The sequence below is a fragment of the Oncorhynchus masou genome, chromosome 5 (assembly GCF_036934945.1).
Source record: "Oncorhynchus masou masou isolate Uvic2021 chromosome 5, UVic_Omas_1.1, whole genome shotgun sequence".
Taxonomy (NCBI): Eukaryota; Metazoa; Chordata; class Actinopteri; order Salmoniformes; family Salmonidae; genus Oncorhynchus; species Oncorhynchus masou.
Window position 1 is genome coordinate 59738398 of NC_088216.1, and position 8244 is coordinate 59746641.

An 8244-nucleotide genomic window follows, 5' to 3' on the forward strand; every position below is an offset into this window, starting at 1 on the left:
GTCAACAGCCGCCAGTTGCCAAGGTCAGTTACTTCCCCCTTCTTATATAAAAGTGACAGCACACCAACAGCCATTGATCCCCCCGGGACCCCCGTCTCAAGGATGGCCTTCAAGACTTCGAGGACCACTGGTTCAAGTATACCCCAAAACTTGAGATAAAACTCAGCCGGCAGCCCATCCATCCCAGGCATCTTCCCTTTTCCCATCCTCCTAAGAGCGCTCTCAACCTCTTCTAGTGAAATCTGGGCCTCCATCACTTCTCTAATGTCCTCCGGCAACCGCCTGGACAAGTGTTCTAAAAACACATTTCCCTGCTCTACATCTATTTCCCTTTCCTTAAATAAACCTTGGAAATGATCAGTTGTCACCCTGACCATGTCTTCTGGTTCTCTAACTATACTACCATTTTCTTCCCTAACACCATGCATTACCTTCCTACTCTGTCTTGCCCTAACCAACTTAAAGAACATAGCAGAACAAGTCTCATTATGTTCTAGAAAGCCGCTATGCGCACGCTCCAGGAAAGCTCGAGCCTTCCGCTCCTGCAACTCCCTGAGCTGCGCCTTTAGGGTTGAGGATCTCTCCCAGTCAAACGACCCGCCGAGGTTGCCTGCCTCGTATTCGAGTTCAATTAACCTTTGGATACGATCCACCTCCCTCCTCTCCTCCCTTTTTTCCCTCTTGCAATACCCTATTATAAAAGCCCTAATCCTCACCTTAACTAATTCCCACCACTCTAACACCCCTCGCACATGGACCGGAGACCCTCAAGCCTCCTAAAGAAAACATAAAACCCGTCAACAAAAGCCTGCTCCTCCAGCACATCCCGATCTAGCTTCCAGTACCCCTTACCAAAGAGGCAGACTGGCGACCCCACCTGCAGGAGCACCCCGTCGTGATCCGAAAAGAAAACAGGCAACAGCCGCCCAGACAACTTTCCCAAAGACCTGGGTACAAAAATATAATCGAGCCTCCGCTCAACCCCCCTGGAGTTACGCCATGTAGGACCGTCCATTTTCGGAGTAGTGTGCATACCACCATCTACCAGACCATGACAAGCCATTAGCCTAGCAATGGCGCCTGCACTGCTATCCCCCCCTCTTCCTAAATCTGTATTAAAATCCCCCCTATCACTAATTTCCTATTTGTGACAGACAGTCCACCATCTCCCTCCTGTCTGCCACCACCTGTGGCCCATACACCACCACTAATCTAAATTTACAATCCCTTATCGTGACATCCACCCCTATAACCCTCCCCTGCATTACCACAAAAGAATCCTCCACTTTTACCTCCCTGTGCCCACACAAAATCCCTACCCCCAATGAGTGCACCCACCCTACACCCCAAACCGACTCCCCCTTGTCCCACTCCCTCTTAAATCTACTAACATCCCCTCCATCCCTCAGGTGAACCTCCTGTAAAAAACAAAAATCAAACCCCACACCCTCCAAATAACTAAAAACCGCCCTCCTCTTAACAATATTTCTTAAACCCCTTACATTTAAACTAACAAAAGTAAAATTAGACTCCATGAAAAAATAAAACATGTAATACACTCAAATTCTAAACCCAGACAGAAAAAAAACAAAAACAGGAGACTCACCCGATGCTCCCTGCTCCATATCTACCGGTGAGAACACCATCCGTAATCCCGACATCCCCCCCTCTTCCTCCATCACACCATCCCAGGATGCAGGAATAGTGTTTGGCTCCAGGGTGCCCTGCACCCTGGGTCTACCCCCACAATCCTCCCCCTCCCCAGTGTTGCAGCTGGTTTGGAAAAAAATTGGGGAGGCTGAGTCCCCAAACAAAAAACTCCCCACCTCCTCCTGTACCCAGTCCTGAGTCTTGTTAGGTGTGTCCCCACCCAAATGAAGTTGAGAGCCTGGGGAAACCATCAGCGACCCAGAGGTTTCTCACACCCCCATCACTCTCTTGGCCATCCCCTCCCCCTCACTGTTGGCCAATCGCACCCTTCTCATCATTCTCTTCTTTGGTGATGGTGGCAGTGGAGAGATACCACCCTCCCCCCCCCCCCGCCAGCTCCTCCACCATACCCCTCATCTCTTCCACCATGTCACTTTCCCCCCAGTCTACTTGCTCTTCCACCGTCTTCTTCTCCAGCACTCCTCCCTCGCTTTCTTCTCTCTCATGCTCCTCCACCCGGTTGCCTTCTTCCGCCACTTTTCCTGGTTCTCCTACTCCCGTGCCTTCCGTTTCCTTCTCTCTTCCATCCGCCGCTTCTTGCTCCTCTTCCTTCCTTGTGGCCTTCCCCTCTGGACTTGTACTCTTGTCATGAGGCGTGCTTCCTTCCCCTCCTCTTCTTCCCCCATCCCCCGCTCCTGCTCCCCCCCCCAGCCACAGACGCATATGACCTCTGAAGGGCTGGACACCCCCGCCACAGGTGTGCTGACGAGCCACACCCATGGCATGTCTTAGGCTTGTCACAATCCCTCGCCTCGTGATCCTCAGATCCACAAAATCTGCATTTTCTCATGCTGTACGAGGCGAAAATGTGTCCGTAGGCCATACAGCGCCTGCAAATTGGGGGCTGACGTGCATAAAACAATGTCCCCCTGTCAGCCCCAAGGGAGAACATAGCAGGAGGATGGAGGTAGCCACCATGTCCCTTTGGGTCCTCCCTGAGGAGGGCCTGGAAACCTCTCCTCCCATTCCAAAACCCAAGGGAGTCTTTGAGGTGCCTTGCTGAGGAAACGTTATCCATGTATCTCCCCAGAAAAGCCCTCACCTCTTCGTCTTTAACATAAGGGTTGTAAATGTTGACAGTTACAACCCTAAAGTTATTCTTCGCCAGTCTTGATATTTCGTAGTGGCACATCGGCCTCTCACCTCCCACTGCTCTTGCCCTTCTCAGGATATCGAATCAAATCAAATCAAATCGAATCTTATTTGTCACATACACATGGTTAGCAGATGTTAATGCGAGTGTAGCGAAATGCTTGTGCTTCTAGTTCCGACAATGCAGTAATAACCAACAAGTAATCTAACTAACAATTCCTAAACTACTGTCTTATACACAGTGTAAGGGGATAAAGAATATGTACATAAGGATATATGAATGAGTGATGGTACAGAGCAGCATAGGCAAGATACAGTAGATGGTATCGAGTACAGTATATACATATGAGATGAGTATGTAAACAAAGTGGCATAGTTAAAGTGGCTAGTGATACATGTATTACATAAGGATGCAGTCGATGATATAGAGTACAGTATATACGTATGCATATGAGATGAATAATGTAGGGTAAGTAACATTATATAAGGTAGCATTGTTTAAAGTGGCTAGTGATATATTTACATCATTTCCCATCAATTCCCATTATTAAAGTGGCTGGAGTTGAGTCAGTGTCAGTGTGTTGGCAGCAGCCACTCAATGTTAGTGGTGGCTGTTTAAAAGTCTGATGGCCTTGAGATAGAAGCTGTTTTTCAGTCTCTCGGTCTCAGCTTTGATGCACCTGTACTGACCTCGCCTTCTGGATGATAGCGGGGTGAACAGGCAGTGGCTCGGGTGGTTGATGTCCTTGATGATCTTTATGGCCTTCCTGTAACATCGGGTGGTGTAGGTGTCCTGGAGGGCAGGTAGTTTGCCCCCGGTGATGCGTTGTGCAGACTACCCTCTGGAGAGCCTTACGGTTGAGGGCGGAGCAGTTGCCGTACCAGGCGGTGATACAGCCCGCCAGGATGCTCTCGATTGTGCATCTGTAGAAGTTTGTGAGTGCTTTTGGTGACAAGCCGAATTTCTTCAGCCTCCTGAGGTTGAAGAGGTTTTGAGGTTGAAGAGGTTGAAGAGGCGCTGCTGCGCCTTCTTCACGATGCTGTCTGTGTGAGTGGACCAATTCAGTTTGTCTGTGATGTGTATGCCGAGGAACTTAAAACTTGCTACTCTCTCCACTACTGTTCCATCGATGTGGATAGGGGGGTGTTCCCTCTGCTGTTTCCTGAAGTCCACAATCATCTCCTTAGTTTTGTTGACGTTGAGTGTGAGGTTATTTTCCTGACACCACACTCCGAGGGCCCTATCATCATGTTTTTCTTCTGTATATAGCGCGACGTCGTATGCTCCCTCCAACGAGTTGCCTTGGAAACAATACACGTCCTTCACCGTCAGCTTTAGAATCCCCAACAATATAATCCTTCCAAAAGATTCTCGTCCTAAAGGGTCCAACTCCTTTTCCTTCCAAGCAAAACGAATCGTGTTGGCCAGCCCAATCCCAGGGACCGACCGTGATGATGTATTTAGCACGATCTCCGCAAGGAGAATGGCGCTCGTTCTCTTCTCTTCCAATACAAGAAAAAAAAAGAAAATCCAAAAGTGACCGAGTCTGTCTGGTGAACACTAACACAGAGACAGGAACAATCACCCACGAAATACAAAGTGAAACCCAGGCTACCTAAATACGGTTCCCAATCAGAGACAACGAGAATCACCTGACTCTGATTGAGAACCGCCTCAGGCAGCCAAACCTATGCAACACCCCTACTCAGCCGCAATCCCAATAACTAAAAAACCCCACTATGAAATACAACAACATAAACCCATGTCACACCCTGGCCTGACCAACTAATTAACGAAAACACAAAATACTAAGACCAAGGCGTGACGATATGTGGGGAATGTGAAAGTGTGTGTTTGTGTGTGTGTGTGTGTGTGTGTGTGTGTGTGTGTGTGTGTGTGTGTGTGTGTGTGTGTGTGTGTGTGTGTGTGTGTGTGTGTGTGTGTGTGTGTGTGTGTGTGTGTGTGTGTGTGTGTGTGTGGTGTCAGTATGCATGTGTGTGTGTGTTATGTGTGTGTGGCATTTGTAGTGTGTGTGTGTGTGAGTGGTTCCAGACTCGGTGCACTGGTACCACTTGCTGTGCGGTAGCAGAGAGAATAGTCTATGTCTAGGGTTGCTGGAGACTTTGAACAATTTTGAGCCTTCTTCTGACACCGCCTGGTATAGAGGTCCAGGATGGCAGGGAGCTCGGTCCCAGTGATGTACTGGGCCATGATCACCACCCTCTGTAGCACCTTGCGGTCAGGTGCCTTGCAGTTGCCGTACCAAGCGGTGATGCAGCCATTCAAGATGCTCTTAATGGTGCAGCTGTATGTGTAGATCTGAGGGCCTATGCCAAATCTTTTCCGCCTCTGGAGGGGGAAGAGGTGCTGTCGTGTCCTCTTCACAACTGTGTGGGTGGGTGTGGACCTTAGTGATGTGGACACCGAGGAACTTGACGCTCTCGTTCCGCTCCACTATAACCCTGTCAATGTGGATGAGTGCGTGCTCACCCCTCCATTTCCTGTAGTCCACGATCAGCTCCTTCATCTTGCTGACCCTGGGGGAGAGGTTGTTGTCCTGGCACCACACTGCCAGGTCTCTGATCTCCTCCCTGTCAGCTGTCTCATCATCGGTGATCAGTCCTACCATCATCGTGTCATCAGCAAACTTGATGGTGTTGGAGTCGTGCATGGCCACGCAGTCATGGGTGAGCAGGGAGTATAGGAGGTGACTAAGCACACACCCCTGAGAGGGCCCCGTGTTGATGGTCAATGTGGCGGATGTGTTGTTAGCTACCTCACTGCCTGGGGGCGGCCCATCAAGAAGTCCAGGATCCAGTTGTAGAAAGAGGTTTTCAGACCCAGGGTCCTGAGCTTGGTGATGAGATTGGAGGGGACAATAGTGTTGAATGTTGAGCTGTAGTCAATGAACAGCATTCTTACATAGGCATTCCTTTTGTCCAGGTGGGTGAGGACAGTGTGGAGTGCCGTAGAGGGTGCGTCTGTGGATCTGTTGGAGCGATATGCGAATTGGAGTGGGTCCAGTGTGCCTGGAATGATGGTGTTGATGTGAGAAATGGCCAGTCTTTCCAAGCCTTTCATGGCTATGGATGTGAGTGCTATGTGGCGATAGTCATTTAGGCAGGTTACCTTGGCGTTCTTGGGCGTTCCGGGATAGGTTGAAGTTGTCAGTGAGACACTTGCCAGCTGGTCAGTGCATACTCTGAGTACGCGTCCTGATATTCCTTCTGGCCCTGCGGCCTTACGAATGTTAAACCTGTTTAAAGGTATTAATCACATCGGCTACGACGAGCAAGATCACACAGTCACCCGGAACAGCTGGTCTCTCATGCATGGTTTAATGTTTATTTCCTTGAATCAAGCATAAAAGGCATTTAGCTCGTCTGATAGGCTCATGTCACTGGCAAGCTCACGGCTGGATTTTCCTTTGTACTCCGTGATAGTTTGCAAGCCCTGCCACATTCGTTGAGCGTCAGAGTCGGCATTGTAGGATTCTATCTTAATCTTGCATCGATGCTTTGCCTGCTTGATGGCTAGTCGTAGCGGGATTTCTTATAAGCATCTGGATTAGTGTCCCGCTTCTTGAAAGGAGCAGCTTTAGCCTTTAGCTCAGTGCGGATGTTTCCTGTAATCCATGGCTTCTTGTTGGGGTATGTACGGTCACTGTGGGGACGATGTTGTTAATGCACTTATTAATGAAGCCGGTGACTGATGTGGTAAACTTCTCAATGTTATTGGATGAATCCCGGGAACATATTCCAATCTGTGCTAGCAAAACAGTCCTGTAGCTTAGCATCCGGTACAGTACATTGGACCACCTCCATATTGGTCACGTCACTGGTACTTCCTGTTTGAGTTTAAGGGAGGGCGAGGGAGGGCCTTGTATGCGTTTCTGTGTGTGGAGTAAAGTAATGTAGAGTTTTGTCGCCTCAAGTTGTACAGGTGACATGCTGGTAAAAATTAGGTAAAATGGATTTCAGTTTCCCTCTATTAAAATCACAGGCCATGAGAAAATACATCTCTGGATGTACATTTCTTGTTTGCTTATAGCCCTTTACTTCTCTTTGAGTGTGTTCTTAGTCCCAGAATCGGTTTGTGGTGGTAAATAGACAGCTATGACATTTTTGTGATGAAAGCTCTCTTGGTAAATAGTGTGGTCTGCAGCTTATGACGAGGTATACTAACTCAGGCGAGCATAGCCTCTAGACTTACTTAACATTAGACATTGCGCACCAGCTGATGTTAACAAAGAGACACACCCCTCCTCCTTTCATCTTACCCGAGTCTGCCATCTGATCTTGATGATACATAGAAACATAGAATATTGCAGTTTTTCAAGTCCTGTTGACAGGATGCATAAATAAACAGAAAATATATAAAAGATCAATAAAATATACTAGAAACATCAATTTCACGGTGTGCCAAAGATAGACACACAGCTGTTTGGTGAACCGGGCCTTGCCAAAGACTATCATCTCTCTGACCTTTTTGCTCCTATTCTCCATCTCTGTCAGTCAAAGGCATACCCCTCATTAGCACTGGGATAGGTGTATGAGTGTGTGCGTGCTTGCATGTGTGTTCAGTGTGTGGGTGCTTGTGTGTGTGGGGAATCATTACTGTTGTGTGTATTCATACAATATAGTGTTTATATGTGGCCTGAGTAATTTAAAGTTTACATTTCTGTCTGTCTTGAGTGTATAGGTGTGTGCATGTGACCAGACATAATGTATTTATTTCTGTTTGTGTTGCTGGTTTGTGTGTGGGCCTTCCCTAGACCGTGTGTGTGTGTGTGTGTGTGTGTGGTGCTGGAGAAAAGAGAGTGAAGCCTATTGATTATTTTAATCCGCCTATTTGTGAGTCTGTGATCCTCTCGGCTCAAACTTCCAAGGGGGGATTGCTAATGGGCCCGAATGCTTCCCTCCTCAGCCCTTTCTCCCTGTCCAATTAACTTTACACTGGAATCAGCCAGGAGAGAGTGTGAGGAGGAGGGGAGACTTCCAATGTACACCCCAACCCTTCTTTTCTACACCACTATCCATCCCCCCAGTCTCCCATAGCCACCAAATTCAGCTAAAGCATTTAAATCCAGAATACTATTACCTCTCACCTTTAATTAAAGATCTGTCTGCTTGTTTTCACTTTGACAAGATGAGACCTCCATTCAGCCAATACTTCAATACCTCAGACTGGTTCACTGGGGGAGGGAGCAGAACAATGGTCTATTTTGTAATTGTAGAGTTTTGCTTGTAGGTTCAGTGGTTAAGTGACAGGATGCTGTCATTTTATATGAGTAAGGAATCACCTAACTGTTGTAATAGTGAGATTAATAAATAAATAAATAAAGCCAACATTATGGTTATTAAGTTTTTCCATTAAATTGTTGGGAGCATATATAGAGTGAGCGACTATCTTTGCTTATTTTTATACAGTATACTCTTGGT